Genomic DNA, 22,672 nt, shown 5'->3' on the forward strand with positions numbered 1-22,672 from the left:
GATAGATGATGTGTTATGAGGTTTAGATCCAAGCCTAGCATGTCTGAGTATGTCCATGCAAAATTTATCTTTTTCTTTTGAAAGAAGGCAATAAATTCCTCTTTTTCTTATGCAGACAAGGACTGTGCCATGTATATCATGTGAGGTTGTTCTTCTATTCCCAAGTTGATTGGCTATGTTGGTTCTATCAACACCAATGATCTCTCTTGAAAATGACTAGGAAGTGTATCAAATATCTCATCCTTAGGCATGTCAGAGAGGTTTTCAGCTTTGGATACATCTTTTATTTTTACTATTTTAGGTTTTAATACTACCACAATTTGGTTTTCACCATCGAACCTTCTATTTTTCTTCTTTTTGATTGTATGAGTGAGATATTTGATGTCAACTTTAGTCATATTAACACTTATTTCACTAGTGGAAGATGTTACTAGTTTGACAATGTTTAAGTAGCAGGCAAGAGCATAGTCATTCTGGTATGTAGTGACTTTATTGGATGTATCATTGGAATTCTAGTCTATAAGCTCAGAATAAGTGAGTGAAAGGGAAGTGGTGGGTTCGATGGCATTCATGGTATAGTAATCAAATGCTTAGACAAGTAATTTGAGACTTAGAGTGACTTCATTTGAAGGTGTGTTCAAGTTCCTCTGAGTGTTAATGACATTAATCAAAGACTCATTGAAACTAGTTGGATGAGTCTCATTCAACTTAATCCTAGATGATTCACCTACTTTGAGCTGATTCTCATACACATGCACTTGATCTACATCTTTTTCTAAAGTTGCATTGAGATAGAATCAAATTCATATTCTCAATAATCTGTGCTATATGGAGACATACTAAAGAACTCCTCAATAGTGATAGGAAAAAAATCTCCCTTGTCATCTAGGTTTTTGCACCATGTTTCAATAATATAAGTATGATTGGACTCTCATTGTTCATGTTGAGTATGGGGATGACTAATAGTGTCTTTAGAAGAATCATTGTCACCACTTATAGTACCAACACATGGTACAAAGTCATCAGGCTCCACAAAGAGCTTAACAAGATCTAAAGGAATAGGATGAGGAAAAGTATCCTCATCATCATAACTATCTTTATGATTATCTGACTTAGTTTGTGATTCATGTTCAGGTGAACTTTCAAATTCTGGTATGAATTAATTGATCCCTGGATGAAAGGGGACCATTTTGAAACCTATACCTATTGTATCTTGATTCCTTCTAGATATTTCTTTGATAGGATAAATCTAGCCCTTTTTTTAATGTCTAATTGGACCATTTCCTTTGTAACCATAGTGTTTCATTATCTTAAGACCTAGACCATACTTTTTAGAAGTAATCTCATGAGACTATTCCATGAGATCAACTAGAGTCTCTTCTTTATATATCCATGCGGCTATGGCTTTCTCTTCATCTTCCTCTTCTAGAGGTGTAGTAGCTTTGACAAAAGTACCATTGAATTTAGTCTGAGGTGACAACACAAAAGGTCTCTTCACTTCAGAGGGTCTCCTATAATGATGGGGAGACTCAAGAAGAGATGTCAAAGATAGAATAGGTTCAATATGATACTCACCCATTCCATTTTTTGTCAATTTGAGAGTCTTTTCCATTTTTTTTAGCTTATCAACATGATGATCTATAGATTCTCTATTACTAGGTACAAAGTTTTCCGTGGATTTTAGCAGTTGTGGTAACTTTAGAGCCATGAAATGGGAACTTGATGCATTGATGGTATGTAAAAGGTATAGCTTGCATTTCATGTATCCATGGTCTCCCTAACAGGATGTTGTATGCTAATGGAATGTCATAGACTTGATAGGTAATGTCTCTTTCTATTGGAGAAACATGAAGTGACAATACAACAAGACGTAGGGATTTACGCTCAACTTCATCATATGCTTTGGTGGTTATTTTGTGACAAGGATCGATAGACAATTCAGAATAGCCCAATTGCTTGAGAAAAGTAGCAGAATAGATCTTTAGACCAACTCCATTGTCAATGAGCATGCAATGGACACATTTCTAGTGTATCATAACTTCAATGTGCAATGGTTGATTCTGAGGATGACACAATAAATTATCATCCTCTTCAGAAAAGGAAAAATAGTGAGATGAGGTCAGATGACCCACCATGGATTGAAACATATCAAGATCAAGATATTGAGGTATGCTTTCCTTAGCAAGCACTTTGTCTAGAATCTACCTATGAGCAGGCAAGATTTTGAGTAATTCAAATATCGTTATCTGAGCATTTGTTCATTGCATTTGAGGATACTATAGTTTGTAACTATGGAAGATATTGCATTCTTTTTATTCTTACTAGATGAACTATCAATAAGTTTGTCTTTGTGTTGATTTATATCAGGAGTAGAAGGCACAAGGCATTTGAGTACTATCTTGTCATGAGAGCACGTAACAACATTAGTAAAAGATTTTGATTTCTCATGATCAGATATAGAGGATGTAGGACCTCTCAAGGGAAATGGAGTCTTATGTTTCATGTTGTCATGTTTTCCTTTAATCGTGATGACATCAAAATATTTAGAGTCTACAGGTTCAAGCATGGCAACCACATAATCATCATGGATGGATGTATAGTTGACTTTTTTATTGGTCTTCTATGTAGAGCTTTCTCCCTTTCCATAGGGTGGTAATGGTTCCTTAAAATCTTTTTGGTCTAAATTTTGTTATGTCCACCAGCAATTATATCACCATCATTGATTAGGTCTTGAATCTTATGACATTGGTTGATATAGTTAATCATTTTGTGACCCTTATTCTAATGGTATTCATAGTATGTGTTCTCATTCCACCAAGGATGTCATGGTTGTGGATCATAAGGATGACATAGTTCTAATGGAGCTATGATCTTGTTGCGAAGAAATGTTTTGTAAACCACATCCAGAGGTTCACCAAGAGGTGTATACTCACATTTTTGTCTAGGTCCCCAAGATGAATTCTTTGTTTTGTTTTTAAATTTCTTGTTATTGGGAGGAGATTTTTCAACATTTTTAGACACATTGAGGTTGTCTATGAGATTCAAAGCCCTTTTATCAAGTTTTGGAGTAATGTTATCAACTACTCCATCATGTACTACCTCTCGATTCTTGTTAACATACTTGGATTTATCCTTTCTAGAGGTACATCCTTGTTTGGGATCTTTATGGAGAGTTATTTCACCCTTTTTTACCATGAAATCCTCTATTAGAATAGTTTGTGTGATCATGTCTTCAAAGGTATGTGGACTTTAAAGTTGTATTTTGTACCCAAAATCAGGTAAAAGATTGTCCAAGAAGATATCAAGCTTTTCTATTTCAGAAATATTTCATTAGTATTTGGTGTACAGTTGTTCCAATCTTTGGAGAAATTTTAGGAAAGGTTCTCCAACATTTTGTTTTATATTGCATAGAACTCATATGTTAACTAGATGTTATATGTACATCAGAATACTATTGAACAAATAGACTAGCAATTTCATCAAATGTTTTAAGACCAGGAGGTAATATGGAAAATCATTTGATAGCTTGACCACCTAGACTCTATGGAAATAGTCACATAAGGTATGTTTGGTTGTGCATGAATTTCATAGATAAAGCACTAAACTCCCATAGATAATGTTGGGGATCAGTTGTTTCTAGGTATTTGTCATATTTGGGTAGTTCAACTCCTTAAGGAAAAAGAGGCATATCCAAGCCTTTGCCAAAAGGGAATGGACATATTGTGTCAATCATGTATGTTTTGGTTGGTTTAACCTTATCACGTAGCACTTGGGCCATTTTTTATTGCATGACTTGAAGTTGTTTGCATAATTTTGAAGTCTCAGTTTCTTCTTCTTGTCTGGGTAAGATAACTAAAAGGGGGGGGGGGGGGGGGTGGGGGGTGGGGGGTGGGGGGTTGAATCAGTTATCCAACAGTTAAAAATTTTATCTTCTTTAAAAAAATTAACCATTCAACCAAAGTAAACAACAACCATAATAACATGCACATAGACAATTACACCGAATATGTTAACTAGGGAAACCCTTGATCAGAGGGAAAACCCCTTGTGGTAATGATGCACACAAGATGATGTATTAATATAAATATTCTTTGTTAGAAGATGGACCTTGTTAGGAGTCTATTACAACATTTAGTACATAAAGTCCCTATTAGGAGACTTTGAATCCCTATTAGGATATTCAAACCATGTTAGGAGTTGTAGTACAATGTATGCAAGAAGAGCCCACTTCCCAAACATGCAATTTTAACTACAAGAAGAGCTCACTACTCAAACAAGTAATTTACTATTATGTTCTTCTTTCCTTTATTCTTTCAATCAAACCAATCATTGTTAGACCTTGTAGACTAGGTCACGAGCCTTGGATCCAAATATCAAACCTTAGATCACTCAGCAAAACCTCAGCAATGAAGGTTCCTTCACTTCCACTTTGCTCTGCTCAACTTCACATTCCACTCTTGTGTTGCATGCAAATATCATTCTCATCCATCCACATATATCTCATGACAAAGGAAAATGCCTTTCCTTTATACCAAGTCCATAAAACAATTCCTTGAGTTAGTTGTTAGACATTCTCAATTAATCATTATAGGACCACATTAAGAACACATTACACTTAGCAATAACATTAATCTTCCACCTTGCAACTTAAATAACTTTCCATACATGCAATATCATGATGGAAAATCTTAGCCATGTCATCACCAACATGTCTTCTACACATCCTCAACCTCGATTCCCAAAATAACAACTCTACTAAGAGATATAAGAAGTTTACCAAGACATGCCTATGTAAACTCTATCTCAGAATAGACATCGCCAAAATTTACATAACTTATTCTACATTTATCATTTATTCTTCTGATGTTAACTGCATATACTAGATACTTAGATGTATCTCCCATAACCTCAAATAGTTAGAATACTCAACTAGTTGTCTGTACCAACTTGATCTTTTTTTTTTTCTTCTATCAGATACCACAAAAAATTTCTATGTTGACATAAATGAATTTTTTTATCATGAATGTAACATATCATCATAGTAACATATCTACCATAATCCCCCATAGGAATATTAGTACCATTCATGCTTCTAACAATCTCGCAACAATCTCCCCCTTTGGCATTGATGGCGACATAGATGAAAAACATCTAGTTCCATGAGTACCAACAAGATTGCTAATCTTTCTTTTCAAATCCACTTCATCAATCATTCTCCCCCATTGATATACCTCAGTGTGTTTTCTATCAAACTTTCATTCCATGCTATACTTCTTTTGAACATACTATACTCATGCCAAAATTCTCCCAACTATCATGTTGTACATTTTTTGAACATGTTGTTTTCATGCTAAACTTCTCCCCCATTGACATCAATGTCAAAGGTTTCAGCAACCAAATTCACTACATCAAACTCTACAGCAACTGATTCTTACTAGCTCAAGTGTCAAAGAATGTTGTTTAAAACAACATCCAACGAGAGTCTTCGATAACTTCGTCCATTATAGATACTACCCCATACAAGAAGCATCAACATTCAATCTAGAAAAATAATAGTGCTCTATTACAATGGACTAATACACCCTTGCATCTTCTACTCTAATTTAGGAAGGGGCATAACCCCTAGCATACCCCACAAATACTCAAAAGTCTCTTTGGGAAGAGGCTTAGTGAATATATCTACAATCTGCTCTTTTGTGCTCACATACTCCAATCTAATTTCCTTTTCTGCAACTTTCTCTCTCAACATGTGATACTTAATAGAAATGTGCTTAGTCTTTGAATGAAACATTGGATTCTTAGACATATTTACTATACTTGTGTTTTTACAATGTATGACAATAGGTTAAGTGATTTCTATCCTTATATCCTTCAGCATTTGGTTCATTCAAACAACTTGATTGCAATTATTTACTGATGTAACATATTCTACTATCATTGTACTTTGTGATGTAAAATCTTGCTTCTTTGTTAGCCAAGAAACCAATCTTCCTCTAACAAAGAAGGTTCCACCACTGGCGCTCTTTCTATCATCCATATTGCCTACCCAATCAACATCAGTATAAGCACTTAGAGTAAAATCATTAGATCTATCATACCACAATCTAACTTAGATGTTCCTTTCAAATATCTAAATACCATTTTGACTACTGCATAATGTGCTTCCCTGGGATCAACTTGGAATCTTGCAACAATTCCAGCTACATTTTCTATGTTTGGCCTTATGTGAGCCAGATATTGCAAACCTTCGATCATAAATTTGTACTTCTTCTGCTCAACAGTAGATGTCTCATCCTTTGTAGATAACTTGTGTCTAATTACCATAGGTGTTTCAATGGGTTTACATGTTTCCAAACCAAACCTTTTCAATAAATCCTTCAAGTACTTAGTTTGAGAAATAAATATTCCTTCTTTATTTTGTACAATCTGCAATCCTAAAAAATATATCATTTCTCCTATGATACTCATCTCAAATTCTTTCTTCATCTCTTCTACAAACTTCTCACTTTCCTCATCGTTTCCTCCAAATATGATATCATCAAAAAAATTACCAAAATCATCAAACCATCATCAATTTCTTTCCAATATAGATTATTGTCTACCATACCTCTGCTATATCCAAGCTTTGTCAATTGCTTGTCCAACCTTGCATACTAGGTTCTTGGTTCTTGCTTCAAGCCATATAATGTTTTATTTAGTTTACACACTCTTTCCTTGTCATCTATCAAAGGAAAACCTTTAGGCTATTCAATGTATGCCTCTTCTTCAAGTTCTCCATTCAAAAATGTTGACTTGACATCCATCTAATACACTTTGAATTTCTTTTGTGTTGCATAGGCTAAGAATAATCTTACTACTTCTATTCTAGCCACTGGAGCATAGGTCTCATCATAGTCTATTCCTTCTTGCTATGAGTAACCTTTACATACCAATCTTGCCTTGTTCCTTACAACTTCACCTTCTTTATTCATCTTGTTTTTGAATGCCCATTTAGTTCATATCACATTCTTGTCTACTAGTCTGGGAACCAATTCCCATGTCTCATTTTTTATTATCTAATCCAATTCCTCTTTCATAGCTTGTTTCCAATAATCATCCTTACATGCTTCATTTGTATTCTTAGGTTCTACTTGAGATATCAAACATAGTTCTTAATTGACTTTTCTTCTTGTGATCACACCTTCATCTTAGCTTCTGATGATCTGTTCATAGGGGTGATTCTTTAACATATTCTTTCTTGAAGTAGGAGTTTCTATCTCAACTCTTGGTTCTACTAAAGGTTCCAAGCTTTTTTCATGCCTTGGTTCTCCTTCATTCTGCAAATCATTGTTAGTCTCAAGAAATACTTCTGTTGGAAATGAGAATAGAGTAACTGAGAGGGGGAGGGGGTGAATCACTTACTACAAAACTTTCCACAGTCCCTAAGATGTCAGAATATACACTTGATCTGATTAATATAAAATGCTGAAACTTGATAATGCAGTAGATGATAAATATTAAGAACTGATATGTTATCATGCACAAAGTAATTCAGCAATTAAGAACACAAGAGACACTAGTTTTAACATGGAAACCCAATATGGAAAAAAACACCAATGTAACTAGATACTATTTTTCACTCTTCTGAAGTGAGCCCTGTTAGGAGCCAACCTTGTTAAAGGTTACAAAAACACACTATTAGGTGTGACCCTATTAAAGGATTTAATCACCCTATTAGGAGTGGCCTTTCTAGAGGTCTTTAGAAAAATTCAACTGAACTGTCACCTTGTTAGAGGATTTATTGAATGGTTGTTAAACCAACTCTATTAAGAGATTTTGAATTCACTATTACAATGGTTAGAAAGCAACACTGAAGTGACCTGAGATAATGTACAACTTATCTTTCCTTATTACAGATCTCTGTTATGCTTGACTAGATCCTTACTGATCAAATGCAACTTTATAGGTCCTTCAACACATCTGATCCTTCATTAGACTTTGCTCAACATTCGCCTTTTCATTTCATACTATAATTCACATTCATAACTTCTTTTTCACAATCTCACACACACTTTAATTCATAACTTGAATGACCATATATGCCTTTCAGATTATCTTAGTCGTCTCGAATCACTGACTAAACAAATAATTACAATAGTGGGCCAGAAGTAATTAATTTGTAAATCCCTATACTAGCCGACCCTACACGGTAAACTTTGTTCAAAAAATAATTCCTATGTTAACCGACTGAGCTCGATTAATACAGTGAACTTCATGACAATCCTTCAATTGCCGGGAGAACTTGGTAAGTACTAAGTTTCCTGAGATAACCAAGTGAGCTCGATGGAAACTATGCTTTGGAGACCAAGTGAAGCTTGATTAACACTAACTTCCACATTTCCTTCGTTGACCGAGTGAGCTCGGTGAACACTATCTTTCACCTTTCCTTTGTTGACCAAGTTAGCTTGGTTAACAGTGTCTTCAACATTTCCTTCGATGACCAAGTGAGCTCGATTGGCACTGTAGATTACATTGCAGACTATTTGAGCTTGGTTAACTTGAGACTAATGACTAATATGACATTTGTGTGACATCAAGGACAACATTATCCAACAATCTCCCTCTTTGGCATTGATGGCAACACAACATGTCATAACAGAATGAAATTTTGAAAACAAGTCCAACAAGATAACAGACTTCTCCCTCCTTCAATAATCTCCCTCTGTTAAGGGACTTCATGGAAAACTTTTCAAATCTCACAAATTTTAGAAGGATATGATAGTAAATCTCTCCATCTTTGACAACACATGCCAAAGACAACAGAAGTTAAGTGAATTGTAATGTACCTTTAGTACTGATTCATATGTAATGATTTCTGATAAAAATGCATCAACAGATAGATCTTCAATCTTGTATGCATTGATGCATCACTAGAACTTATTTTAGTGGACTTCAGATAGGGGAATGACCCCTAACTTACCTCTGAGATACAAAAATGAATCCTTAGGTAAAGGCTTTGTGAATATGTCAGTAATTTGTTCCTTTGTATGGACATATTCCAATCTGATCTCCTTGTCTTGCACCAATTCTCTGACAAAATGATATTTTATTGCAATATGCTTGGTCTTGGAATGCATCACTGGATTATTAGATATGTTGATTGCACTAGTATTGTCACAGAACATGACAACTGGTTCTTTGATTTCCATCTTCATTCCTTGCAATAACTACTTAAACCAAACAATATTTGAATATTTTGCTGCTGTAGCAACATACTCTGCCTCTGTTGTAGATTGGGATGTACAATTCTTCTTTTTGCTTGTCCAAGAAACCAATATTTTTCCAAGAAAGAGTACTCCTAAACTTGTGCTTTTTCTGTCATCAAGGTTTCTTTCCTAATTAGCATCAGTAAACACTTTCAAATCCAAATTACCTCCAAATTTGTACCATAAGCCATAATCTTCAGTTCCTTTCAAATATCTCATTATTCTTTTGATTGTCATTAGGTGAGTTTCTCTTGGCTTTGCTAAAAATCTTGCAACAATAACAACTCCAAGGGCAATATCTGGCCTGGTATGAACTACGTATTGCAATTTTCTAGTCATAGATTCTATTCAATGTTTGATCTACCTCTTTGGATTCATCATCTTTGGTAAGTTTCAATCCAGTGCACATAGGAGTTCCAACAGGTTTACAGTCCTCCATACCAAACTTTTCCAATATCTTCTTGATGTATTTTGATTGAGTGATGTAGATGCCATTCTTATTTTGTTGAATTTGAAGACCAACAAAGAATTTTATTTTACCAAACATAGACATTTCAAATTTCTTGTTCATTTGTTCTGAAAATTCTTTGCAAAGATCATCATGCCCTGTGAAAATAGTATCATCTACAAATATTTCTGCCAAGACAATCTTATTATCTAGTCCTTCCTTTATATACAAGCTACTATTATCATTAGTTCTTTGAAAACCAATCTGAATAAGATAGTTATGAAATCTTTCATACCGTGCTCTAGGGGCTTGTTTCAGACCATACAGTGCCTTGTGTAATTTGCAGACCATGTTCTTTTTATCTAGATCAACAAAACCTTCAGGTTGTTCAATGTAAACCTCTTCATCCAATATTCCATTGAGGAATGCTGACTTGACATCCATCTGATAAACTTTGAATCCTTTGTGAGTAGCATATGCAAGTGAGGTTTTGACTCCTTCCAATCTTGCAATAGGAGCAAAGGTTTCTCCATAATCTATGCCTTCTTCTTGAGAGTATCCTTTGCATACCAATCTTGCTTTGTTTCTGGATACCTTACCATCTTTAGTCAACTTGTTTCTAAATACCCACTTGGTTCCAATTACATTCTTATTTTTAGGCCTGGGTACAAGAGTCCATGTCTTGTTCTTCTCTATCTGTTCTATTTCCTCGTTCATTTCCTCAATCCAACTATCATTTGTCAATGCATCTTTAATGCTTCTAAGTTCAAAATCAGCAAGTAAACAAGTATTTTTCAGCTTGCTTCTTGTCAAGGTTCCTTCAGACTTGTCTCCAATGATTTGATTTGGTGCATGATGTCTTCTGACATATTTAGCTAATACAAGTTCTTTGCCTCTTGAATGAGTTTCATTGCTATCTCCTTGTGCTTCAATTTCATGTTCAAGCTATTCTGGCTCAATAAGAATTGGCTTAGGCGCTTCAGACTCGGTACACACTTGCTCGGTAATGTTTGAATGTTGTTGTGGCATGGTTTGAACTTTTTGCAGCTCAATTATTGATGACTCGGGAGTTGAGGATTCTTGAGTGAACGGTATGCTTGGTATAGTATCTAGTTCAATGTAAACAAATCTTCTATAATCTTCAGGTACCTTTTTTCTTTCTTCTTCAGATTTCTCTGCAAACTCATCAACTTTCACATGTGCACTTTCTATGACTTTGTGAGTGGATAGATTTAAACATCTATATGTTTTTCTTTTGCAAGAATATCCTAAAATAATTCCTTCATCACCTTTTACATCAAATTTTCTTTTTCTAGATTCTTTTAAAATATAACATTTGCTTCCAAATACTTTCAGATAACTTTCATTGGGTTTGTAGCCATACCATAATTCATAGGGAGTTTTGAATGAGTCCTTCTCCAACTGTACTCGGTTTAAGGTATGAACTGCAGTGCTGATGGCTTCCTTCCAGTATTTGATAGCAATGTTCTTTTCTATCATCAAGGTTCTTGCAAAATCCATGATGGATCTATTTCTTCTTTCAGCTATTCCACTTTGTTCAGGAGTTCCTAGTGCTGAGACCTGTCTTTTAATACCTTTTTCAATGCAAAAGTTGTTGAATTCATGTGAGATGAATTCACCACCTCTATCTAACCTTAAGCATTTTAGTCCTTTTCCTGTTTCTTTTTCTACTCTTGCTAAATACCATTTGAATTTCTCAAATGCTTCTGATTTATTCCTTAGATACATGATAGTCATCATTCTTGAGTAGTCATCAACAAAAAGAATGAAAAACTTTTCTCCAGTATAGCTTTCTATTCTAATGGGTCCACATAAATCAGTATGCACAATTTCTAATATATCTCCAGACTGATAGTTCTTACTTTTAAAACTAGTCTTTCCCATTTTACCAATCTGACAATTCTTGCATAGAGCAACCTCAGGTTTCTTAATGTTAGGAATGCCTCTCACTTTCTTGAATTTTCTTATTTTTACCAGATTATCAAAACTGACATGACACAACCTTTTATGCCATAACTAACTTTCTTCAATTTGAGCAATAAAACATGAGCATTCACCAAGTTCTAGATAGAACAAGTTACCTTTAGTTTGGATGCCAGATCCTATCAGCTTTCCTTTCTCATTCAATAGTCTTTCCTTTCCATGCATGAATTCCACCTTGAATCTAATATTGAGTAACTGTGCCATACTTAGCAAATTATGTTTAAGACCTTCAACCCAATAGGCATTATTACATACAAGTTCTTTGGATAGACATATTCTTCCTCTTCCTTTTATGAAATGAGGTTCATTATTACCAAACCTTACACTGCCACCATCATAGTCTTCCAACTGATCAAACTTAGTTTTATCACCAGTCATATGATGTGAGCAACCACTATCTATAATCTATGTATCATTATTACTTATATGAGAAACAAGTGCCATTTTATCTTCTTCATCACTGTCAGAATCATCTTTAACGACAATATAAACAATTTCATCCTCACTATTATCAGAATCTTTAGAATTTTCAGCCATGAAGCATGATTTCTTACCTTTGTTTTTGGATGATTTGAAGTCTTTCTTGCCATTCCATTTGTAATCTTTCTTTTCATCATTGTTTTTCTTGTTTGGACACCTTGCTGCAATATGACCAATTTTTTCACAAGAAAAATAGATTAGAGGAACTTTACCTTTGTATTTTCCTCTGCCTCTAGAATATTTCTTTGCTAGTAGAGCTTCAATTACTTCGAGGTCACTGTCTAAACTTTGGCTTGATTCATTTTCACTTTCTGACTGAGATTCCTTCTCCTTTCTATTTTTCTCCTTGAGTGAGAGCTTGGCTTGAAATGCTGATTCAATGTTCTTGGAGGCTGGAACATAGTTGTCAAATTTATCTAGTTCAAATGCAGTTAGTCTTCCACCTATGGCCTCAAGATTTATCTAATGATTTGCTTCACACCTTCTTTCCTGAATTGTAGAAACTCTGATTGCATAAATGGGAAGCAAGGTTCTGAGAACTTTTCTTATAACTATTTCTCCTTTGATATCACCTCCAGATGCTCTGATTGCACTCGCACATGCTTTAACTCTTTCAACATACTTTGCAATGTTTTCATCCTCTCTCATCCTCATTTGATCAAATTTTCCTCTTAGACTTTCTGCTTTTGCTCTTCTCACATTATCATCTCCTCTATAGATCTCTTTTAGCTTGTTCCACATCTCAAAGGCAGTTTTGCAGTCCTTAATGTCATTAAATTCTTCATAACTAAGAGTGGATGCTATGTCTATCATCATATTATTGTGAGTCTTCTTTTCAGCAATGTCATTGACAAACAATGTGCTAGAAGGTTCTTCATATTTTTTTTCAAGGTATTTCAGTCCAGTATCACCAATAGTAGCCAGATGAAGTCTCATCAATCCTTGACATGTAGAAAAGTTATCTCTATTGAGTTTTGGAATTTCTCTTTTGTAAGACATCTTGATCTTTGGCTTAGATCCTTGAAATCTTTTCTTCCAAGCACCAAAATCTATGATACCAATTGTTGGAAATGAGAATAGAGTAACTGAGAGGGGGAGGGGGTGAATCAATTACTAAAAAACTTTTCACAGTCCCTAAGATGTCTAAATATACCCTTGATCTGATTAATATAAAATGCTGAAACTTGATAATGCAGTAAATGATAAATATTAAGAACTGATATGTTATCATGCACAAAGCAATTCAGCAATTAAGAACACAAGAGACACCAATTTTAACATGGAAACCCAATATGGGAAAAACCACCAATGTAACTAGATATTGTTTTTCGGTCTTCTGTAGTGAGACCTGTTAGGAGCCAACCCTGTTAAAGGTTACAAAAACACACTGTTAGGTGTGACCCTGTTAAAAGATTTAATCACCCTGTTAGGAGTGGCCTTGCTAGATGTCTTTAGAACAATTCAACTAAACTACCACCTTGTTAGAGGATTTATTGAATGACTGTTAAACCAACTCTGTTAACAGATTTTGAATTCACTATTACAATGGTTAGAAAGCAACAATGAAATGACCTGATATAATGTACAACTTATCTTTGCTGATTACAGATCTTTGTTATGCTTAACTGGATCCTTACTGATCAAATGCAACTTTACAGCTCCTTCAACACATTTGATCCTTCATCAGACTTTGCTCAACATTCACCTTTTCATTTCATAATATAATTCACATTCATAACTTCTTTTTCACAATCTCACACACTTTAATTCATAACTTGAATGACCATATATACCTTTCAGATTATCTTAGTTGGCTTGAATCACTGACTAAACAAACAATTACAATAGTCAGCTAGAAGTAATTAATTTGCAAATCTCTATACTGGCTAATCTTGCATGATAAACTTTGTTCAAAAAATAATTCCTGTGTTAACCAATTGAGCTCGGTTAATACAACAAACTTCATGACAATCCTTCAATCACCGGGAGAACTCGATAAGTACAGAGTTTCTTGAGATAACTGAGTGAGCTCGGTGGAAACTACACTTTAGAGACTGAGTGAAGCTCGGTTAACACTGACTTCCACATTTCCTTCATTGATCAAGTGAGCTCGGTGAACACTATCTTTCACCTTTCCTTTGTTGACCAAGTTAGCTTGGTTAACACTGTCTTTTGCATTTCCTTCGATGACTGAGTGAGCTCGGTTGGCACTGTAGATTGCATTGCAGGCTGTCTGAACTCGGTGAACTTGAGACTAATGACTAATATGACATTTTTGTGACATCAAGGACAACATTATCCAACAACTTCATCATTCCTTGGCTTAGTAACAACATCATCATTTGAATTTTAATCAACTATTCTCTCTCGTATCCTAAATTTCTCATCAATTCTCACATTTGCACTTTCCATAATAGTCTTAGTTCTCATATTATAGCATCTATAAGCCTTTTTTTTCAATGAATAACCAAGAAACATACCTTCATCACTTCTAGCATCAAACTTACCAATATCATTATCTCTTTTGATATAGCACTTACTGCTTGATCATTAAAATCATTTTCTTCATTTGCATACAAGAACTCTCTATCTTTTCTAGGTTTATAATTTCCTTTACATTTTTTCTCTCTTTTAGGATGCTTAGATATATAATGACCATATTCATCACAAGTCTGACATTTAAAGATTTTCTTACCTCCTTTTTCTCTTCTTACCAAAAGGGCTACTCCTTCAATCTTTCTATCTTCCTCAGATCTGCTACTGCTAGCCAAATCTCCTCTAGCACTTGTGGTCCTTGATAAACTAGGTTGAGTATTGAGGGCACTAAAAGAATTTTTAGTTCTAGTCAATTCTCTAGATTGTCTAAGCTCATTCTCAACTACTTCAAGCCTTCCAAGCAATGTCTCCTTTGTGAAATATTTGGTACAAGATATCAACAACTATATCATTTGAACTATTGGCTTAAATGGTGATGTTAAGCTTTTCAATATCTTCCATATAAGCTCATCATCTTCTATTGTTCCTCCTTGAGATCTAATACCTATAGTGATCTATGATATTCTTCCTACAAATGTTCTTACAAATTCATCTTCCATCATTTTAGCATCTTGAAATGCACAAATCCAACTTTGTAGCCTCAACTTTTTAGAATGTTCATCACCTTCAAAACTATTTTCCAAAGCTTTCCAAATCAAATGTGAAGTAGAAAGTGGCTTTACTTGACTATATTCAATTTTAGGAAGTGTAGTCAATAGGGCTTCTCTAGCTCTCAGGTCAAACATAAAAATATCACTTTCTACTTCAGTACAACTTTCCAAATCCTTTTCAAAAATTATTGTCTTTGCTAATTTTGTCAAGATCCAATATCCTAAACCCATACACAATAGATGTGTCTTCATCCTTTCCTTCCATCTTTCATAATTTGTTCAATCAAACTTCAGACTATCTTTCCTGAACATGCTTTCCATGGATCTCCCAAAGTTGTTAAACTTTATCTTCAAGGACCTGATGCTTTGATACCAATTATTAGAAACAATAGTCCACCAAGATAACTAAGAAGGGGGGTGAATCAGTTACCCAAAAATTAAAACATTTATCTTCTTTAAACAAACTTAACTATTCAACCAAAGTAAGCAAAAACCATAATAAGATGCACATAGACAATTACACCAGATATGTTAACTAGGGAAACCCTTGATCAGAGGGAAAACCCCAGTGGGAATGATGCCCACAAGTTGATGTACTAATATAAATATTCCTTGTTATAGGATGGACCCTGTTAGGAGTCTATTACAACATTTAGTACATAGAGTCCCTTTTATGAGTTGTAGTACAATGTATGCAAGAAGAGCCCACTACCCAAACATGCAATTTCAACTACAAGAAGAGCTCATTGCTCAAACAAGTAATTTATTGTTATGTTCTTTCCTTTTTTCTTTCAACCAAACCAATCACTATCATACCTTGTATACCAAGTCATGAACCTTGGATCCAAATGTCAAAACTTGGATCACTCAACAAAACCTCAACAATGAAGTTTCCTTCACTTCCACTCTGCTCTACTCAACTTTGCATTCCCCTCTTTTGCTTCTTACAAATATCATTCCCATCCATCCACATATATCTCATGATAAAGGAAAATTTCCTTCCTTTATACTGACTCTATAAAACAATTCCCTGATTCAACTATTAGACATTCTCAATTAATCATTATAAGACCACATTAAGAACACATTACACTTAGCAATAACATTAATCTTTTGCCTTGCAACTTGATTAATTTTTCATACACACAATCTCATGATGAGCAATATTAGCCATGTCATCACCAACATTTCTTCTACACATCCTCAACCTCAATTCTCAAGATAGCAACTCTGCTAAGAGATATAACAAGTTTACCAAAACATGCCTCTATAAACTCTATCTCAAAACAGACATCACCAAAACTTGCATAACTTCTTCTAGACTTATCATTTCTACTTCTGATGTTAGCTTTATATACTAGATACTTAGATGTATCTCCCATAACCTCAAATAGTTAAAATACTCAACTAGATGTCTATGCCAACTTGATCTTTCCATTGTTCTTGTGTCAGATACCATAGAAAACTACTATGTTGACATCAATGGAAAACTTGGTCATGATTGCAACATATCTACAATACTCCTCCATAGGAATATCATCAGCATTCATGCTTCCAACAATCTTGCAACAATTTTAAGGTAACTTTTCTCCTTCTTTAGCAAGCTTAAGAATGTATTTATCCTTTTCATCGTGAAGTATGATTTCCATCATTTTCTAAAAGCTTTTTTCATTAGGACATCTATCTATGTCTTCTTGGGGTATTTCTTCAGTTTCCCCATAGTGATTAGTGTAGGTGAGGACCTTTTAGTCTTTCATTTCTTCAGAATTTATCTTAATTTTCTCTCCTACTATTTTCTCTAGTTTCTTGGTCTGGATTAGCCATTTTAGGAGTGTGGTAAGTCTCAATATATGTTGGTCGAAAAGGTGTTTTGAAAAAAAGTTCAACTATTTTGTTGAAATATGTAGGTATTGTATCAGTCTCAAGACTTTCTTGGTACAAGGGATTCCTAGTTTGTTGCAAGTTGATTGAAAAGATTCTCTGAGGACCATGTGTTGTAATAGGTGAAGGAGATCTTGAAGGCTGTTCACTAGATTCTGAATATGTGTAAATTAGGGAGCAACCTTCACCCTGGTGCCTAGCTCTAGCTCTGCCTTGTTGTGGTCTATAGGGAAAAAAAAAGTTTCCACTCCTTGTGGAAACATGCATAGACAAAGATGAAAAGAAAATTTTAGACCAAGATCATGCTAAGACATAGTCTCAAAGTGAGTAAGTGTGTTGTATATCTAGGTAAGAATAGTCTAAGAAGCAGCTAGAACAACCAAGAGTTATGACTATCATGACACAAGGTATAATAAACATAAGAGAATAGAATAAGACAACCAAATAAAGAGACTAGTCCATATGTGAATCACAAGTGATCAACTAGGTAAAACATAAAAGTTTTATGCTATTGCAAATAGAGAAATGGATAAATTTGTCTGATACAAATCAGACTTGGATCAAGTTTTGACAAGGGAACCTAGAATAGCTGGCCGTTATGGATAGTTTTAGATAGTTTTCAAGCGAGGAAATGACTCCAGGGTGAGGAAATATAGAGAACGAGGTGAGACAACACCCCTATTAGAGAAATTTTGGATAGTTTCTAGACAAAATCCCACACAAAGATTCACATAGAGGTGCGCAAGGAAACTCAGAACACCAGGCAAAATTTTGGAATAGCAATTTAAGACCTATTTTGTCATGTGAGAATCTAGTAAGAGCCGTGCGAGGATTTGACAGTAGTCAAAAAAGGCAATATTTTGACATGTTTTGGATAGTAAAGAGCAATTTTTTGAGAAAACTTCGTGTGAGGATTCATAGCAAAGGGCGCAACAAAACACAGAGAACCTTGCAAGGAAATGTAAATGGTCAATTTTCTCGCACAAAATCTTGTTCGACTAAAGGCAAGAAAATAGTAGAACTAACAGGTGTGGACTATACTGAAGAGATTTTCAATGGTTTTAATAGTTTCTTATCAAGGGACTGATAGTTTTTGAAGGTTTTAGATAGATTATGGACATCATTTTCAATTTTCACCCATCATGTTGGTTTTCAAGATAGTTGTTTCTCAGATAGAGGGATGTAAGCAATAGTCGTAAACAATCCAACCAAGGATGAAGAAACTCGAAAGGACAGGGGAGTCTTTACCTTTTGTTTTTTTAAAGGATTTGGATAGTTTAAAGACTTGAAAAAGACACTCTCTATCACTATAACCAAAAATGGTAGAGGAAGCAAAATCTTTGTCTCACAACTTATGTGCATGCATTCACCTCATTTAGTTGTGTCATCCCACTAAAGGGCTCCCATGTTTTTGGTGTATTCCAAGGACTCAATAACATTTACACTAAATGAGTAGACTTATGGTAGGGGTCAAGAATGTATACCACCTTCCAGTGTCTAGGTACATGCCTATGGTGAGTATCTACAAGAGAGATTCTTCCCTCTTCGTGCACAAAGATTATGCCCCCTTTCAGATGTGAACTGGGTAGAAACTAAGTAAGAGGTTTTTACTTGGATTTCATTCATATTTAAACCATTGGTGGCCTCATGAATGAAGTTGAGGCCAACAGCCTACACCAACATCTGCAAGTGCACACACTTGACTAGCAAGACTGGGGCTGGTACCACCCAGTGTAGTACATAGAGCCTCTTCTTGATATGCGATATCATAATAAAGAAGAGGAAATTAACATGGCTTTGGACTCTTTCGCTTAACAAATATTCTTTTTTATAGTGAGTTGGAATCACAAACAAAGGTGTGTGCTCACTTGGGTCATTCTCGGAGGTTGGATCGCTCTGGGAAGACCTCTAAAGGTTGACTCAGACTGGTGGCTTAGATTCAAGGGTCCAAGTTTTTGATTTCCCACAAGGGAAAGAGCATAGCCCTCTACCTCGTCACCTTACCCAAACACGCAAAAAATATTCATCACTTAGTTTATCAATCCCAATGTGTCTTTTTCCAAGACTTTGATCCCCTAAAAGGAAATTTCATCTTTTCATAAAATGCTTTTCTTGGGAGAACCACTAACTTTCTTGTCTCCCTCAAGTGTCATCTTCCAAAGGCATCTAGGTTTTTGATTTACTCTTGGGTATCACTTCCAAGTAGCAAAGAGAATACTCCCCTATTCCTTTGTCTATAGCCCTATGAAGTTCACAAGCCCTATTAAACTATGTGCGTAAGAAAACATTAAATAGACACAACATTTGAGTGGGTTTGAATATTTTATTTGACAAGAGGTCTTTGACTAACATCCTACAATCAAACTATTAGTACTACATATGTTGGTAATAAGGTATCTTCAACAATCATTCTACACACCACTGTTAGGCTATTTAAAATTAGAAATTGAAAATAAATGCTTTAGAAAAAAGCTTTAGATTGATCATCATCATGGAAAACAAATTCTTAAAATGGCATTTTTCCTTAACTGGTGTCAAATTTCATGTGAAATTCTACACAGACCCATGCAAGAAAAATGTGTGTACAGGGTGAGAAACTTGCGCAATTATAAACTTTTTTGAGTGAGAATGTATAGAATTTGGAGTGAAATTCTTGTTTCTTTGCATGAAAATTAGATTTCTCATGTGAGAAACCAAGAAACTATATAGATAGGGGCAAAAAAACATCAAAATTTTGTAGATAAAGAACATATGAGGCTAGAAAATTGATTTCTCTGCCCCATGGTGGGTGTTAGAAATGTGAGTGCTAATTATGGCCTTATATAATTGTAGGCATACTTCTAGTCCCTCAATTTTTTTTTCTAAATCAGCCCCATCAAAGTTCAAAAAGTCAAAGTTCAAATAGTCAAAGCTAAGGAACAATTTAGATATCTTGGCACTTGGTTCAGAATCAAATTTAAAATTTAGATTCTGATCATCCTCCAAGCCCAACTTCAAGAGCATGAGTTGTCAATTTGAATAATGAGATCATTAGTATGAAGGTTTGGGTTCAAAGTTTGGAATTTTCCATTTCAAAGATTTCAAAACACGGTCTCAATTCAAGTTCAAGAGGACACATTCATAGGTCAAATTGGAGAATTTGGAGGTGCATCATTACAACTTTAAAGTTTGAGTTACATGATTCATCTTTCCAAGCAAGCAAAGGATGTAGTCAAAGTAGTGAAAAAATGTCTTGGGAACAAGAATCCTAAAATACAACTTATTTCTCTCATGCTATTGTAGACTTTAATAAAGAACTGTGGGGAGTATGTGCACATGCAAGTTGTTGATTGAGATTTTCTGCACAAGATGGTGAAGTTAGTAAAGAAAAAAAGTAGATTTGCATGTCAAAGATAAGATTTTAGTTCTGATAGATACATGGCAAGAAGCCTTTGGTGGAACCAAGGGAAGGTATCCTCAATACTATGTTGCATACCATGAGTTAGTGCGTGCAGGGGTAAGATTTCCCTAGAGAGCATAAAGTTCTACCCCAATCTTCACTCCCCCATAAACGCAACCAATTGCATGATATCCTTAGTTATATGATTCATCAGATTCTAGGCTCAAGGAAGTTCAATCAACCACAAATTCTAACTTTCCACCCTTAAGCATTACAGAGATTAGAAATGCTTGTGGCCTTATGGATGTTCTAATGGAGATGCTAAATAATTTGGATCCAAAATCAAAAGAGGATCTCAAGCAGGAAGTAATTGTAGATCTTGTTGAATAATGTCATTGTTACAAGCAGCAAGTAGTGCAACTTGTGAATACAACATTGGATGAAGAACTTCTTGATCAAGGTCTAGATTTGAATGATGATCTTGAGAGTGTTCTTGCTAAGCATGATGCAATAGCTTTTGGATTATTTTTTCCATCAAACAAGAAAAAAATCTCCTACACCACTAGTTAATGTTAATCATGAAGAAGATGAACAATGAGATGATGTGGAATAGCTTGCACAAAGAGCCTCCTCAAAAGCTCATGTTGGTACAAAAGACCAACTTGCTAGTTATAAGTTGCTACTTCTACCACCACCTGACATGTAGGTCAATGCTTCAACGTCACGAGTGGATACTAGTATAGTGTTAGATTGTGGTGAGTAATAAAAAAGTACTATACATACTTCATAAATTCTTTGGGGCTTGGGGCATTGCCCTAAAAAATAAAATTTCGGGCCCTATTTTATCGAGATTTTGAGCTGACTTGTAATTATTAATTATAACCCTAAAAGTGGTAAATATACTTGTATAAAAGAGCTCAAAGTTAGGGATTGTCATGTAGTTGTGATGTGAAATTTGGTTCTTGTAGTGGTATTGAGCTGTAAGGGGTTACAGATTGTAATTAGGTTATAATCACTAAATTGTAATAATATCAGACTTGCTATTTGGTGGACGTAGCCCAGGGATTGGGTAAGCCAAGTTAAATCTTGGTGTCTTGTGTTCATTTTTTGTGTCATCTATTATTTTTTGTTATTGGATATATTTGCATGTATTTGTTATTTTTGTCTGTGGTTTAATCCTAACAAGTGGTGTGTGATCCCACAATAATGGGTTCCACTTTTTGACCAATTTTGACACTGAAATCAATATTTTTGCAACAAACGTCACGTTCAAGTGACTATATCTCCAAAACTATAAATAATTTCAAGATGACATAAACTAGTGATTTTGAGAACTTTTTTCCAACTTTGTAACCATATTTTTTAATCTAAAAAAAAAAATTATTTATCTCAAATTTTTTTATCTCCTCTGAAAAGTGGTACATAATAAAATTCAATATTTTAAAAAGTGACAGTCTGTTTGACACACATAACTTTTCTTCTAGAAATGAGAATGAGGTAATTCTTTTGACGTTAGATTTGTAACATCAATATCCAGAGGATGCATTTGGTTTGATTTATTTTGGTTGAATATTGTATAGTTTATGAAGTTTTGAAGTGATATGAACCATAATTCAGACACACATTTCATTTGACATAGATAATTTGAAGTCAATTTATCATAAACCAAATATTTTTTTTTTGAATAGAAAGGTATCTCCATAAGCCAGTTCCTCCATTTAAAAAAAAAAAATTGACCTAGTTTACTAATTTTTTCGAGGTGTCAAAGTCGGTTGATGTTCAATTGGCAATGAACCTATAATGAGTTAAACTCATATTTGAAAGTCTTAATTATTAAATTATGTATTAAAATTATAGTCATTGGAAAGCTTGCTCCAAGCAATACATTTTGACATTTTTTTTTTTATAGTAGAAGATCATTCTCTTGCAATTATGTAAGTCAAAAGAGCAAAATAAAAAACTGAAAAAGAGGTGAAATTTTTTGTGATTTTGTATGTTCGTGTGAACATGTTTACCATGTCCATGAGAACATATGTTCGTGCAAACATGCGCCATCAAATTTTGCGATTGCCAAAAATGTTTGGGCATA

General features: G+C 34.6%; 1 pseudogene; it reads left to right on the forward strand.

The window, feature by feature from the left end:
* Positions 1 to 20,381: 20,381 nt before the first annotated feature.
* LOC149558395 (TOM1-like protein 9) lies at positions 20,382 to 21,153 on the forward strand (annotated as a pseudogene).
* The last annotated feature ends 1,519 nt before the right edge of the window (positions 21,154 to 22,672 follow it).

The sequence above is a fragment of the Cupressus sempervirens genome, chromosome 5 (assembly GCF_028749045.1).
Source record: "Cupressus sempervirens isolate cs-2001-9-10 chromosome 5, ASM2874904v1, whole genome shotgun sequence".
NCBI classification, from domain to species: Eukaryota; Viridiplantae; Streptophyta; class Pinopsida; order Cupressales; family Cupressaceae; genus Cupressus; species Cupressus sempervirens.